Raw genomic sequence first — 16239 nt, 5'->3', positions numbered from 1 at the left:
TTCTAAACTATTATATTAGTGTCACTCGGTATGTTAATTCAACTACCCATGTGTATTGTGCCTGTAAACTGCATGTGTTTTCTAGTTGATTTTCTTGCTTTGCTGGACGAAAAACCCCATCTTTTCCAAACCTTACTCTCTACACCTGAGACCGACAAATTCCCGCACAGAGTGAAAAAAGCCCATAAAATTTCCTGGCTTCATCGATGAGATACGAACGCTGGCCTTTTCCACCCGGTGTGGGGAGGACGGTAACGCTACCACTGTGCTACCGCGCAAACCACCTTCTGCGTATCCACACTAGGTCAAAGATGCTACTTCATTGGGACTTAACAAGAAGACAAATAAAAAGTTGTGTGAAAAGGTAGAGTGGTATCGCTGTGTCCCTCACGCTGATTGAAATGAGCTAAATTTGGTAGAGGCTCTTCTCCTCAGGGAAGGGACGAGTCTGTATGAATTATTTTCACTCTGTGTTTGATCGGTCTTGTGCTTGGAGTAGCTGTTGGTAGATAATGCAACGGATAATGTAAACATAGACGAAATACGAACAACAGAAACTTTTTTTTTTGGGGGTGAGGCTCACAATGGACCGTCTCTATCATGATTATTGGGATGTTTCAGTCCTCCAATCCAACTGACCATTTCTGGATGCAAGACTATCAAGTTGTAGTTTTCGCCCTGTCCATTGCAGATGGCGTAGCAGTGTTGATTTGATTGAAGGATTGGTTTCTAGTGCTTTAAAATTGACTGCGTGTGGGTAAGGAGAAAAAAAAGATAAATAAATAAACAAGAATCGTTGGGTTTGTTTTATTCCAGTTTCCGAGAAGATACGAAAGCGATAACGTAGAGTTTTTATGAAATATAAAGAATACATTTTTGTTATTGTTTAGTAAAATTGTCAGCCATCTTTGACAGTTAAATACAACCACTGGATTTCTCTGCACTACCTGATTTCGTGAACAGCTGATTGATTATATTAAAAACAGCACCCTTGAAAGAAATAGTTTTCACTTATAAGTGCCATAAGCTTTGGATAGAGATTTATTTAACGGACAAAGTAAGATTTTTATGGATATTCCTTTAAATTTTCAAATATTTAGCAAAGGAAGGAAAAATTATGTTACCCATATATTTAGAAATTGCAATTTAACTTAGTACGAAAAAACAGAAACACTTCATATTAATTAATTTATTTAATTGTAAATGAGTTAGTGCGCATATTAAGTCAAAGAAAAAAATCTTAATATCAAGTGTACTGATCACTTATGACATTAAAAAGAAAGAAATTGAAAACGTCACTATCACGTAGAAATAATGGAACTGAACAAATTCGTTACTTTATGAATACTAACACACATACACACAATATTTGTTCATTTTATATATATGAATATATACAGTAGCGTAACCAGGTATCATCGTAAGGAGGTATAGCGACCAGATACAGGTATCATCGTAAGGGGGGAGTGGGCATGGCGACCAGGTTTTTTTAAGTTTTTTTAGAATGCTTCTAGCGTTTTTTTTTATTTTTATTTCTAATTTTTGGGCACATGCCCCTTCTGCGCACTCCTGAATATGCTCCTGAATATATATATATATATATATATATATAACTGATATTAAATATAAATCAAAATTAATGCCAGTAGCATGGCAAAACTGTTGAGCAAAAAATAATAAATTAAACATAATAATTAATGAACAGGGAGGGAGAAGAAATATATATATATATTTGATGGATTTCCAAGAAGTACATATCACATATACTATCATTGTGCATAATGTATCTATCTGCCAGTTGATGCTGAAACTTTACTTCTTGGCTCACTATAGCCACAGTAGTTGATTTGCCAGTAAAACTTAAATGTTACAAACTTAACTTTCTTAAGTTACAAGCTGTTAAACTTCAGACACAGCATGGGTTTGTCAAGGGGAAATCTTGTGTGACCAATATAATTGGATACTAAGATGTGGTCACAAAGGAACTGTATGCAAAAATAATTTTGATATATAGTTGGGTTTCAGGAAAGCTTTTGATACACTTGCACATAGAAGACTGCTGTACAAATTGGAGCAGTATGGCATTAAGGGAAAGTTGCTGCTATGGATAAAGGGATGGTTGAGTTTTGGGAAGACAAAGAATGATTATCAACAGGCACTGCTCTTCATGGATTAATGTTATTACTGGAATTGCATAGGGTTCAGTGCTGAGCCCATGGTTGTCTTCTGTATTTATTAATGATTATTTTTATTGTTGCTAAGTATAGTATAATTACTAGCAATTGTTCCTTTTTTCCCCGACATGGCCTGGAATTGATTTTGATACAGGCTTAATGTCTAAATTTTCAGATGATACAAAAGTTGGCAGGGTGTTTAATGATAGTAATGAAGATATGCTGCTGCAACAAGATCTAGAAAAATTAGGCAGATGGGTTGAGAAATGGCATCTGAAATTTTAAAATTGACAATTGCAATTTTTGCATATGAGTAGTATTATCCCAAAAGGATCGGGAGGTAATCATGTACTCTGGTTTGAAGTTCTCTGAACAGTGTAGACAGGCTGCTAGAACATCTCAATGGAGTTTTGTCTATGATATACAGCAGAGGTGGCCAACAAGTTGATTGCGATCTACCAATCGATTGTGGATTTAATTTCGGTCGATCATGACGAATTTTAAATATACAGTCATCCCTCGATTTGTGCAATGAAATTTTTGAGATGGTAGATCGCGGCACATTTTGAAGGAAAAAGTAGATCGCATCACAAATTAAGTTGGCCACTCCTGATATACAGGAACCCTAGGGGCTTACATCTGGTGAGTATGGGCTTGGCACATCCAGGGTCCTGAGCTGGATATCATCATTCTTCTCTTTCTTGGTGATTCCCTTCTACTTCTTACTCTCTCAGGGTGATTCAGAAATTTTTTTTTTGGCTGGTGCAGCATAAGTCTCAGGTTTCCTTGCACCGTATGGCTAATAATAATAAATTATTAGCCATACGGTTAATTATTAGCCTGACTTAAGGCAATGGTCAGGCCACACCTAGAGTACTGTATACAGGTCTGGAGGCCTCATTTCAAGAAGGATGTAGAGCTGCTGGAACGAGTACAGAGAAGGGCAACAAGATTAGTGAATGGAACAAAGGGGTGCTCTTACGAAGAAAGGCTTAAGTTTTGCAAATTACAGTGTCTGGAGACTAGGCACCAGCGAGGTGATCTGATAGAGGTGTATAAAGCCTTGAATGGTTTAAGCATGCTCAATGCTGATGGGATTCTTCCTCTAGCTCAGAAAAATCACCTGAGAGGGCATAAATTCAAATTGAGGAAAGACAGATGTAGGATAGACGTGCGGAAATTTGCCTTTAGCCAGCGGGTGGTTGGTTGGTGGAACAGACTGCCATCCCTTGTGGTGGAGGTTGATAGCCTAAATAAGTTTAAGGCTCAGCTGGACAGGTATTTTGAACGAACAGAGGGGTGAAGTGGAAGTGGGTTTTTTTTTTTTTTTTTTTGGCTGATGCTGCATAAGCTTGCTTTCTTGCATCAAATGCCTCTACTAATGCTAATGCTAATGCTAATAAAACTTTGCTAGGGCAAGGAAGTGATTATCATATTGTATAAGGCAAGGGTTAGGTCACATCTTAAGTACTGCATACAGGTCTGGAGGCCTCATTTTAGATAGGATATAGATCTGCTAGAACAGATGCAGAGAAGGGCAACGAGATTGGTGACGGGAATTGTAGTGTGGTCTTACCAAGCCAGACTTCAGTTCTCCAAATTGCAGCATCTTGGGACTAAGTACCTGTGAGATGATTTTATCAGGGTTCTTAAAGCTTTGAATGCTGATGGCATTTTTCCTTTTGTGCAGGCTACACACATGAGGGATATAAATTCAAATTGAGAAAGGATAGTTGCAGGATAGATGTATGGAGGTTTACCTTCAGTCAGTGAGTGTTTGTGGAAGTGGCATTTTGAATAAATTCAAGGAAGAATTAGACATTATTGGAGGAGATGGACTGGTGATGTGGGAATTTTGTTTTTGGCTGATGCTATATAAGCTTGTTTTCTTGCATCATATGATACCACTACTCGTACTCTGCAAAAGATTAATCTTTTGGATACCACTATTCTCATACTCTCCAAAAGATTAACTGGCCATTTGTCACCAAACGAGACTGCTATGACAATCTGTTTCAGGACTAACTGATTCCTTATTAATAGTTGATAGTCTCAAGTGACAACATGCAGGCAAAACTGCTGTAAAGAATTGTTCCAGGTTTCTCCTATATACAAAATCAGTTATCAAAGTTGTAATATAGCTAAGGCTATCTGTTGCGAGTAGTAGAATATCAGGGCAATACCAGGGGAAACCCATTAGAGTTATTTGTAACAAGTTGCTCTGCTATAGTTTATTTTCTATATTTATTAATGACATTGATGAAGATATATCAGGCCAAATATCTAATATATCTATCTGCTGCTGTTGGAATTAAGATTGCTGCATTATCCATGTAGTTTCAATCCTATTGCCTGCAAAATCAAATGAAAGGACATGATAGTCATTATAAATATTTACAGATGTAAATAAATAAACATTTTACAATCTGGCACCTCTCAGTCCTTGATGGTGTCAGATTTTAAAGAGTTTAATGTATATTTAATAATTATATAATAGACTGCTGTGTCCTGTGTAAGAGGGTAGTGAGTTTACCACTGATTACTTGTTTGGAAAGTTTTGTGTTGATATGGGAGAAATTCTTTAAGGAAGCTTCATTTGAAGTGCTCAGTAGTTTTTGAGAAGGAACTGCGACTTCCTCATGATTTGTTCAGAGTTTTCTTTAGTTCATAAAACATTTCAAATCAGCATATGAACACACATTTGTATGATATAATAATAATAATTTGCCTGTTTATACTCTTGAGAAAGCCACACAAGAACTACCATATTTAATGTCATGCAGACTGGAACTATTGGAACTATGGTCACTGAAGTGTGTGAACTTATTTACCTGAATGCTTTACCACTCAGCTGCAGAGCCCTTCACATAAATAGTAAACCATGTACTTGTGCACATGTCTGCTCTGATATGCCCTTTCAGAGACAGTAATTTGGAATCTCCTCTTTTTGAACTTCTCTGGCTTAAAATCTCTCTACTCATTCTGTCAAATTCATCTGTTGCCTCTATCAATCTTCCAATTCCATTAATCACTTGAAACTCTTTAACTTCCTCTCTTTAAAGCTTGACTTTCTCCAGTCCAACTTTCCTAACAGTGAGGTAATTTTCCTTGGTGATTTTAATGTTCAGAACTCCAGCTGGCTTCAGTTTTCTAGTCACATGGACCCAGCTGGTCAAGATGTGGGGGCTTTTGCAGTTACTAATGACCTTGCACAAATTCTTCATTTACCTACCAGCATACCAGACATTCCTAACCACACAGCTAACACTCTTGATCTTTTTCTCACAAACAACCCTACCAAATACATAGTCTATGCGAGTGGTCCTCCAGGCACTTCATATTACAATTTGGTGATGGCCTCCTCTCCAATAGAGTGTTTCTCCTCTTGACCACTTTTGGCCTCATGTTGTTTGACAATACAATAATGCAAAATGTGAGATGATCTGCAAGGTTTATATTCTTTCTCTCTGGTTGGATTACTGTTTTAAATCTTTTGATATCAGTGTTTGCTCAGATGGTGTCATTTAAATTATTTTTGTTGGGGTGAAATCCTTTATTCTGTGCTCCACCTTAAAATCTAAAACTTTATGCATATCCCTTGGGTTTTCCAATCAGTTTGCTAAGGATGTTCATGACGAATGTTGCATATTGTAGTTGGCTTGTATCCAACTCTCTAGATTCATTTTCTTCTATACTTAAACTTGCACCAATTGGAAAGCAATTATAAATCAATCACAAACTAGCTTTTGAATAGGCCAAGACTAGAAAACTTTCTTCTTGGTCAAATAGCAATTGAGCAACTTCTGTTTGGCTGAAACTTTTGCCCATCTGTACTTCTCATCTCTGTTAAAACCTCATTGTTCTTTTGCTTCCTTAGCTAAAGATGAAGCCAACTTACTAGCATCCTACTTTTCTTCTCACTCTTGTATTAATGATCTTGGTAAACCACCTCCTACCATTCCCAGTATACTCCGCACGGTGCCTCCAGTGGTTTCCTGTCAAATGGATGATAGAAGAAATACGAATAATCATGATTCCAAGAAAGCTCTGGTTCCGGATGTCATTTCTCCATTTGTTCTCAAAACGTGTGTGTGTGTGTGTGTGTGTGTGTGTGTGTGTGTGTGTGTGTGAGAACTTGCTACTGTTCTGTGTTTGCCTTTTCATATTCCTTTCTTATTCTACTGGTGGTTTTTCCCTTCTACTTGGAAATTTGCTCCCAGTGGATTTGCCTATACTATTTTATCATTAGTAGTAGTGGCATATGATGCAAGGAAGCAAGCTTATACAGCATCAGCCAAAAAAAAAAACCCCTTAAACTAACTTGAAATCCTTCATCTGATCAATGATCGGCAACATGGATTCCATCATTGTCAATCCATTAGTGATATATTGGCTTTTGTCACCCATCTGTGGAAAAATTCATTAGAAAAGTTTGTTAAACTGAAGCATTTGCTTTTGCCATTTCAAAGACTTTTTATTGTATTTGACATAGTCCTCTTTACAAGATTTGATCTTCTGGATTGATTGCTAACTGTTTTTTATAATTGGGTATTCAGTTTTCTCTCAGATTGCCCAATGTGGGTGTTGGTAGATAGCTCTCTGTCTTCTAACTTCTCCTCTAATGCTGATGCTCCAAAAGTTTAGTTCTTTGCATACTCAATTCCTCTTGTATATTAATGACCTTCTATTGACTGTAAATCCTATCCATTGTTTTGCTGATGATTCCACCTTTCAGTTTGAGAAATCTTGCTCTGCACAAATGGCTTCAACTTCTCGAATATACGCTGCCAATTCTTTTAATGCTGATCTCCAGTGGGGCAAATAAAACTTAATTGATTTCAATCCTTCTAAAACTTAGTCTTGTCTGATGTTTTAGAAGGAAAGGATTCTTATGCTCTTGTACTTATCTTGATGATACTTTAGATTTCTAGACAAGGTAACATATCTCTATTAAGGTTTACCCTAACTTCTAATCTTTCTTCTTCCAATCTCAGCATAAGCACATGTGAAATATTGCTTTCTCTGCATATGAATAACCAGGTTTTTTTCTTTTACTCTTGGCATTACTTTTCTTCTAAACAGCTACTACTCCTGTACAAATTTCAAATCTGCCCTACTATGGAATATTGTTCCTTCATTTGAGGCAGTGTGCCCATTACTTCTCTGAGTTTTCCAGACTCCATTCAAAAGAGGGCAATTAGGTTAATTAATGCCCCATTACTTACAAAGTCTCTTCACTCTTTGTCTCATAGACGTTCTGTTTTTTCAGAAAGCCTTTTCTACAGGTACTCTCCATAGGCACTGTTTTTCCAAACTGGCTTCTATAATTTCTCCTGTTCCTTTCAAACCAATTTGAATATTTGTTGCAACCAATCAATATACATTTAGCATTAGTAAAGATGCATGATGCAAGAAAGCAAGCTTATATAGCAGCAGCCAAAAAAAAAAAAAAAAAAAAAAACACCACTTCTCATTTCACCTATCCACTCGCTCCAAATGTTTGTCTTGCTCTGCCTCTTGAATCTGTTTAAGCTATCAACTTCTACAACGACAGATGGAAGTTTGTTCCAACAATCAGCCACCTGCTAGCTAAAGGCAAACTTGTGTGGCTAAAGGCAAACAAGTGCGGCAATCCTTGCACAACACAGTACTTATATAACATGGTTTCACTCTAACATGGTTAGAGAATTGTGACAACCTTGCATAACACAGTATTTTTGAGCTTTTGTGTGGAGAAAAATTATGTTGGAAGTAAATTTTCAACATTTCCATTCTTTTTTGTGCATCTCCACTTTTGGTTTGCTAATCTTTATGCAAAAGAAAAAAAAAAAAAACAATATTGGGAAATCCCTGTGTTAGATTCTGTGCTACTGAACTTGTGCTACTTGAACTTGTGGAAAAATCTAGATTTAACAGTTTTATTACTATTGGATAATGTTCCAGGCCATCCTAGGTGGTAGATAACTCTCATCAACCAGTGCAATACCACCACTTTGGTTATTGAAGGCTTGAAGTGGTGGAACCCATGTTTAGTCTCCAGAGCTAAGTTCCGGTCAACCCTTCCCCCATCTCTTCCATTATGCAGTTGGACTGATGACTTTTCATGTTATGGTGAACATCGTGGCGAGATCCAGTCTTCCTTACGTTTCGAGAGTACAGCTCTAAAATGGTGTTCGCAGGCTGGCTGCTAGCTAGTACACTGGACCAAACATATTGGTGACTCTTTAGGAGGCTTCCGGATCAGCTAGTTTATAATCTTGCTACCTCTACTCTGCCAGATAATGACTGGAGGGAGTCCGAGTAGTAAGCGGGGGGGGGGGCATTGTCGACGCCACGTTATGTCAAGGATCTGGGTATATTTTTACAATGTGTATGCCCTATCCAAAAATTTCATTACTTCATACAGCCTGCCCCCCCCCCCCCACCCACTTTTCTTACTATTGAATACACCATGAATTGTCAAACTAATACAGTAAGCTTATCTGTGAAAAGATCTAAACCTCCCAAATACTTTCTAGTTCATTTCACAAATATATGTGGTCTCAGTTCTAATATCAATGACGTCCATTTCCACTTGCAATCTGCCAAACCCCATGTATTTTATCAGTTATCAGTTGATTCAACTACTACTCATCTCAGTTGCCCAAATTATTCGCTGTATGATTCATTTCGCCACAAAGGTGGTACTTGTGTATATGTCCATTCTGATATCCCTTTTAAGAGACTTGGTAATTTGGAATCTACTCTCTTTGATCTTCTCTCACTTAAAATCCCTCTACCTCACTGTGTCAAAATCATCTGTTGACTCTACCGTTCTCCCAACTCCACTAATCACTTGGTGCTCTTTGCCTTGCTCTCTTTGCAACTTGACTTTCTCCAGTCCAACTTGCCTAACAGTGAGGTAATTTCCTTTGTAATTTCTCGTAATTGGCTTGTTTCCAATTCTTCAGTATCTACCTACACCAAAGCTCACAACAATTGTAAAGCAGTTATTAATCAATCCAAACTAGGGTTTGAATAGGCCAAGAGAAGAAAACTTTCTCCTTGCCCTAATGGTAGCCAAGCATTTTGGTCTCTTACCAAAGCTATTGGCGGCAACTTTCGCCCATCTCTGCTCCCACCTCTGTTCAAACAAGATGTTTCTGTTGTCACTTCAGCCAAGCATAAAGCTGACCTGCTAGCATCCTATTTTTCTTCCAACTCGTGTATTAATGATCTTGGTAAAACACCTCCCACCATTCCTAACACGCTCCATTCAATGCCTCCTGTGGTCTTCCGTCAAAAAGATGTCAGAAGGATTTTGACGAATCTTGATGCTAAGAAAGCGCCAGGTCCTGATGGTATTTCTCCACTTGTTCTCAAAACCTGTGCTCCTGAATTCCTTACTCCTGTTCTTTGCCACCTTTTTTCACTTTCTTATTCCAAAGGTGTTTTACCTTCTGCTTGAAAATTTGCTCATATCCAGCCAGTTCCTAAAAAGGGTGACAAATCCCTCCCATCCAATAATTGTCCCATTGCAATTACTTCTACTCTTTTTAAAGTAATGGAGAAATCAATTAAGTGCCAACTCCTAAACTACGTAGAAACCTTCCGTCTGCTCAACAATCACCAGAATGGATTCCATTGGTGTCAATCCACTGGTGATATTATGGCTTATGTTACTCATTTATGCACAAATTCAATGGAAAAGTTTGTTGAAACACAAGCAGTTGCTCTTGACATCTCAAAGGTTTTTGATGCACAAATTCAATGGAAAAGTTTGTTGAAACACAAGCAGTTGCTCTTGACATCTCAAAGGTTTTTGATCGTGTTTGGCATAAAGGTCTTAACAAGCTTCCATCTTATGGTTTGCCAACTATTTTTTGTAATTAGTTATCCAGTTTTCTCTCTGAGTGCTCCCTGAGGGTGATGGTAGATGGCTCTCTCTCTTCTAACTTCTCCACTAATGCTGGTGTTCCTCGAGGTTCAGTTCTTTCCCCCACTCTTTTCCTCTTGTATATTAATGACATTCTTCCATTGACTGGAAATCCTATCCATAGTTTTGCTGATGATAGCACATTGCATTCCACTTTCCATTTCGAGAAACGTTGCCCTGCTCAATCAGCTTCAACTTCTCGAATATCTGCTACCAATTCCTTAAATGCTGATCTCCAGGTAATTCTCCAGTGGGACAATGACAACTTAGTTGATTTCAATCCTTCTAAAACTCATGTCTCGTAAAAAAGGATTCTTCTGCTCCTATGCTTACCTTGGATGACACTCTGATTTCTAGGCAATGTCATATATCTCTTTTGGGGATTACCCTGACTTCTAATCTCTCTTGGCACAAGCACATTACAAATATTGTTTCCTCTGCAACTAAAAAACTTGGTTTTCTCTTTCGCTCTTGGCTTTACTTTTCTTCCAAACAGCTGTTCACTCTTTACAAATCGCAAATTTGCCCTACCATGGAATATTGTTCCCACATCTGGGGCGATGCCCCCAAAACCTCTCTCAGTCTTCTAGATTCCATTCAGAAGAGGGCAGTTAGTTTTATTAATGACTCCTCTATAACAGACTCTCTCCACTCGCTGTCATTAATTAACCCAGTTAGGTTAATTAATGACTCCTCCCTAACAGACTCGCTGTCCCATAGACGTACTGTTTCTGCTGCTTTTCTTTTCTACCGATACTTTCATGGGCACCGTTCTTCTGAATTGGCTTCTATAATTCCTGCTCTCTCTCTTTCAAAACAGCCCGAACTCGTGCCGCCACCAGCCAACATCAATTTAGTGTCCAACTTCAAACTCACAGAACCAACTTTTCATCTTCCTCGTTTATTCATTCAACTGCCGTTTTCTGGAACAACCTTCCTTCATACATATGAACTTGGCCTGTTACAGCGTAAGATTACTCATCAGTGAAGACACGATATTAGAGCTGGAAAAGGAATTAGAAAATGTGAATTGGAATATTATCGGTTTTGCTGAAACAAGAAGAAGAAATGAATCACTTATAAGTTTATCAAGTGGAAATCTGCTGTACACCAATGGAAACAGTGAAAGAAGTGAAGGTGGAGTTGGGTTTCTCGTCCATAAAGGGTTAAAAAAACAACATTTTGGAATTCAAAAGTACATCACTGAGGGTGTCAAGACTAATACTCAAGATTTCTAAGAGGTACAAGCTAAAGGTTATAATGATTTATGCACCAACATCGAGCCATGGTGATGAAGAGGTTGAAGAAATGTACACCGAAATTGAGTGTCTTCTAGATGAGCAGAAACCCACTATACTATTATTATGGGAGACTTTAATGCTAAGGTTGGAAAAAGACAAAACAGCGCAGAAAGGGAAACTATAGGAAATTTTGGAATTGATGAAAGAAATGAAAGAGGCAAAAGACTTGTGGAATTTGCAGAATCTCAAGGATTGTCAGTAATGAACACTTTTTTCAAGAAAAGAGTGAACAGAAAGTGGACATGGAAGAGTCCAAATGGATTAACAACTAATGAACTTGACGTCATCCTCACTAACAGAAGATATATTGTGAATGATGTTACTGTCCTGAATAAGGTAAATGTTGGAAGTGATCACAGAATGGTAAGATGTACACGATACAGATGTAGGAAAGGAAAGGAAAAAACTGACTCGAGTAAATAATACAAAGGTTTTTGAGATAACAGAAGAGGAGAAAAAGCAGTATGTTAAGAAAAAGAAAAAGTTTGAGCTTCTGCAGACTGCTCAGGACCAAGATATCGACGAGGAATATTACAACTTTCTGAAAGTGATAAAGCCTAAGAAACTTATAGGGAAAAGGAAATCCAAAGAAGAAAAAATTAGTCAAGAAACACTTGTCATGATGAACCGAAGACGACAAATGAAGAGCAAGAAAAACACTGACTGGGAGAAAATTGAGTATACTGAGTTATGCAAAGCCATTAGAAAGAGACTCAGAGAGGACATAAGAAGATTCAACACAAGAAAAGTAGAACAAGCATTAAGGGACAACAAAGGATTTAAATCAGCAGCCATGAGCAGTAATACAGAAAGACAAATGATATTGAAACTGAAGAATAGCGATGGTGTACTTATAAACAGCAGAGAAGGCATAATTCAAATAGCAGAGGACTACTATAGAGAATTATACAAGGAGCGAGGGAATGATGCCAGCAGTGGGGAAGATGGATTGCAAAGTAGCAACACATAACACATACCCGATATTCTTCCTGATGAGGTAGAACATGCATTGAAGAAAATGAAGAATCAGAAAGCCCTGGGGGAAGATGAAGTTACTGTAGAATTGTTAAAATTGGGAGGAAGAGACATAATAGAAAAACTGGCAAGACTCTTTGCAAAGTGCATTAGAAAAGGTGTGACACCTAAGCAGTGGAATAATGCAATCATAGTTTTGCTGCATAAGAAAGGAGATAAACTAGAAATTGGAAATTATAGACCAATTAGCTTGTTATTCCATATCTACAAGTTGTTCACAAGGGTCATTACTAACAGATTAGAAAGAATACTTGATGTGAATCAACCAAAAGAGCAAGCTGGCTTTAGGACAGGATTCTCGACTATGGATCACTTTCACGTAATATCATAGCTAATGGAGAAAGCAAATGAATATGAAACACCATTATGCCTGGCATTTGTGGATTATGAAATGGCATTTGACTCCATACAGCATAAGGCAATGTTTTGGGCACTGGAAAGACAAGGCATAGATACCCCACATATTATGATTTTGAAGAAAATATATGAGAATGCTACCTCCTTTATTAGACTAGACAAAGACAGTAGGAAATTTAAAATTGAGAAAGGAGTTCGACAAGGAGACACAATGTCTCCAAAGAGGAAGACCTTGAGGAGGCGTTCAGAAGATTAGACTGGTCGCAGAAAGGAGTCAATGTGAACGGAGAGTACCTAAACCATTTACGATTTGCAGATGACATTATGGTCATAAGCCACGATCCTAAAGAATTAGAGGAAAATCTTAATCAGTTATGCACAGCTAGTAAGGATTTTGGACTAAAGATGAATATGGCTAAAACAAAAGTAATGATGAACAAGTATGCCACAGGAAGGGAAATAATGATTGAAGGAGCAGTAATTGAAAAGGTGGAGTCATATACTTATCTGGGACAAGTTATTAGCTGTAATAATGATAAATGGCTGGAAGTCAAGAGAAGAATAAATTTTGGATGGATAGCATTTAGTAAATATTGTCACATACTGAAGAGCAATATCCCAGTTTGTCTGAAACGTAAAATAATGAACCAATGTATACTCCCCGCCATGACTTATGGAAGTGAAACTTGGGCACTCACCAAAAGAATGGAAGAGAAGCCGAGAACTACACAGCGAAGAATGGAACGAATTATATTGGGAATCAGACTGTTAGATAAGAAGAGAAACACATGGATTAGGCAGCAAACTCAACCCTTTGTCCTTTACTTGATATCTAAGTATATGATATCAAGTAAAGGACATTCTTATCAAAACTAAAGAACTAAAATGGTCTTGGGCTGGACACATAGCTCGAAGACATGATGACAGATGGACTAAGAAAATAACAGAATGGTACCCAAGAGGAGCTAGAAGAAAACCTGGAAGACAAAGGTGGGGATGGATAGATGAAATTCATGAGTTTGTGGGTAGTAAGTGGATGGCCAGTGCTCAAATCAGAAGGAACTGGAAAGTTGCTGGAGAGGTCTTCATCCTGCAGTGGATTGAAAATGGCTGATGATGATGTTGAAACTCACATCAGAAAATCATTACAATGAATTTCGAAAAATTGATTCCGGATTGAATTGTTGAAAAATTGAATTGATGGAGACATTTTTCAATTGTGGACTGTATCGGAATCATAGCTTTATCGCTCAAAAAAGTAAAACCGTCAACATTAAATGTATATTGGAAAAATGTATGGGCAAAGTCATTTCATTCAGGAAATATGATTGAACCAGCCAAAATGGAATCCGTGCTCTAGTAGAACTGGCTAAGTCAGTAGGATGGGAAGGTTTTGATGATATGACCACTGAAGCCCTCATGGGTAGCACGGTTGGTAGAATCGTCGCCATCCCCACACCGGGTTAAAAAGACCTAAGTTCGAATCCCGTCTTTTTCACAACGTGGAGGAGTTATTCGGTCTCAGGCGAGGTTAACATGGTTTTTTTCTCCTGGAAACTTGGGTTTTTCGTCCAGAAAAACAGAAAATTGAGCTTAGAATGTACACAATTTGAATATACAGAGCAACACAGCTTTAAATGGTGATGCTACTAAAAACAAAAAGGTGTGATTACTGAAGACATTTAAGATTTACTGGTAGAAAAATAGATTGGCAAAGCTGATTTGGTGAAAATGGCATCAGAGGAAAATCTAATCAATTCAGAAGATGATAGTGCAGAATCCTAGAGGCTCACATCTGGTGAGTATGGGCTTGGCACACCCAGGGTCCTGAACTGAATATCATCATTCTTCTCTTTCTTGGTGATTCCCGGCTACTACACTTCACTCTCTCTCTCTCTTTCTCTCTCTCTCTCTCTCTCTCTCTCTCTCTCTCAGGATAACTCGGGAATTTTTTTTTGGCTGGTGCAGCATAAGCCTCAGGCTTCCTTGCAGGTGCCTAGTCTCCAGAAGCTGCAATTTGCAGAATTTAAGCCTTTCTTGGTAACACCAACTCTTTGTTCCACTCACCAATCTCATTGCCCTTCTCTGTAGTAGAAGGAAACCACAAAGAGAAGAATGACGATATGCAGCTCAGGACCCTAGGTGTGCCAAGCCCATACTCATCACATGTGAGCACCTAAGGTTAAATATGATGCAAGAAAGCAAGCTTTTATAGCATCAGCCAAAAAAAAAAAAAAAAAAACCCTTCTCATTTCACCCATTCACTCCAAATGTTTGTCTACTTCTGCCTTGAACTTATTTAAGTTGCTGACCTCCACTACAACAGATGGAAGTTTGTTCCAACTATCAACCACCAGCTGGCTAAAGGTGAATTTCCACACACTCTATTCTACAATTGTCTTTCCTCAATTTGAATTTATGTTCTCTCAGGTGATTAATCTGAGCAAGAGGAAGAATCCCAATTAGCATTGAGCTTGCTCAATCCATTCAAGGCCTTATACACCTCAATTAGACCACCGTGCAGGTGCCTAGTCTCCAGAAGCTGCCATTTGCAGAATTTAGGCCTTTCTTGGTAACATCAACCCTTTGTTCCACTCACCAATCTCATTGCCCTTCTCTGTACTCATTCCAGCAGCTCTTTCCTAAAATGAGGCCTCCAGATCTGTATACGTTACACAGGGTGTGGCCTGACCATTGCCTTATACAAGGGAACTATCATCCCCCCTATTCCTGATAGCAAAATTCCTGTATATCATTGACAAGACATCATGACTATTCTAGCAGCCTGTCTGCACAGCTCAGAAAACATCATATCTGACTGCACAATTAACTCCAGGTCCTTTTCATTCTCCACTACCCTGAGTGTAGTACCACCCAGATGATCTGTTACTCTTGGTTACTGCTACCCATATACAGTACTTTACATTTGCTAATGTTAAACTTGAGTTGCCATCTCTCAGCCCATCTGCTCAACCTTTCCAGATCCTGTTGCAATATGTACTATCATTATTGTCATTAACAACCCTGCCAGCCTTCGTATCGTCTGGAAACTTAGACATTAACCGTGATTTACCTTCAACAATATCAGCAATAAATCCAAAAACAACAATGGGCCTAACACTGAGAAGGGGGACTCCACTTAAAGCATTAATCCATGAAGATCAGTGTCCATTGATTACCACTCTCTGTCTTCTCCCACTCAACCATCCTTTTATCCGTTAGAGCAACTTGCCCTTAGTGCCATACTGCTCCAATTTGTACAGTAATCTTCCACGTGCCACAATATCAAAAGCTTTCCTAAAATCCAAGTATATGATAACAAAATTATTCTTTGCATCCAGTTCCTTTTTTGACCAAATCATATTATCCAATCAAATTTGTCAGACAAGATTTCCCCTTAAAAAACCCATGCTGTATCTGAATTATAACTGTAGCCTTGTCTATATGATCCTGCATC

General features: G+C 38.2%; 1 protein-coding gene across 1 annotated transcript in view; it reads left to right on the top strand.

Moving 5' to 3' along the window:
• Nucleotides 1-609: 609 nt before the first annotated feature.
• The window catches only part of LOC150087613 (ras-related protein Rab-14-like), a 154402-nt gene continuing 138772 nt past the window's right edge, over nucleotides 610-16239 (top strand). The window contains exon 1 of the mRNA XM_090369886.1: nucleotides 610-1057. The gene's annotated coding sequence lies outside the window, so the exon portion shown is untranslated. The remainder of the gene's footprint in view (nucleotides 1058-16239) is intronic.

Source organism: Mastigoproctus giganteus, chromosome 3, assembly GCF_048544385.1.
Source record: "Mastigoproctus giganteus isolate SK-2022 chromosome 3, ASM4854438v1, whole genome shotgun sequence".
NCBI classification, from domain to species: Eukaryota; Metazoa; Arthropoda; class Arachnida; order Uropygi; family Thelyphonidae; genus Mastigoproctus; species Mastigoproctus giganteus.
This window is presented reverse-complemented; position numbering and strand designations above follow the sequence as displayed.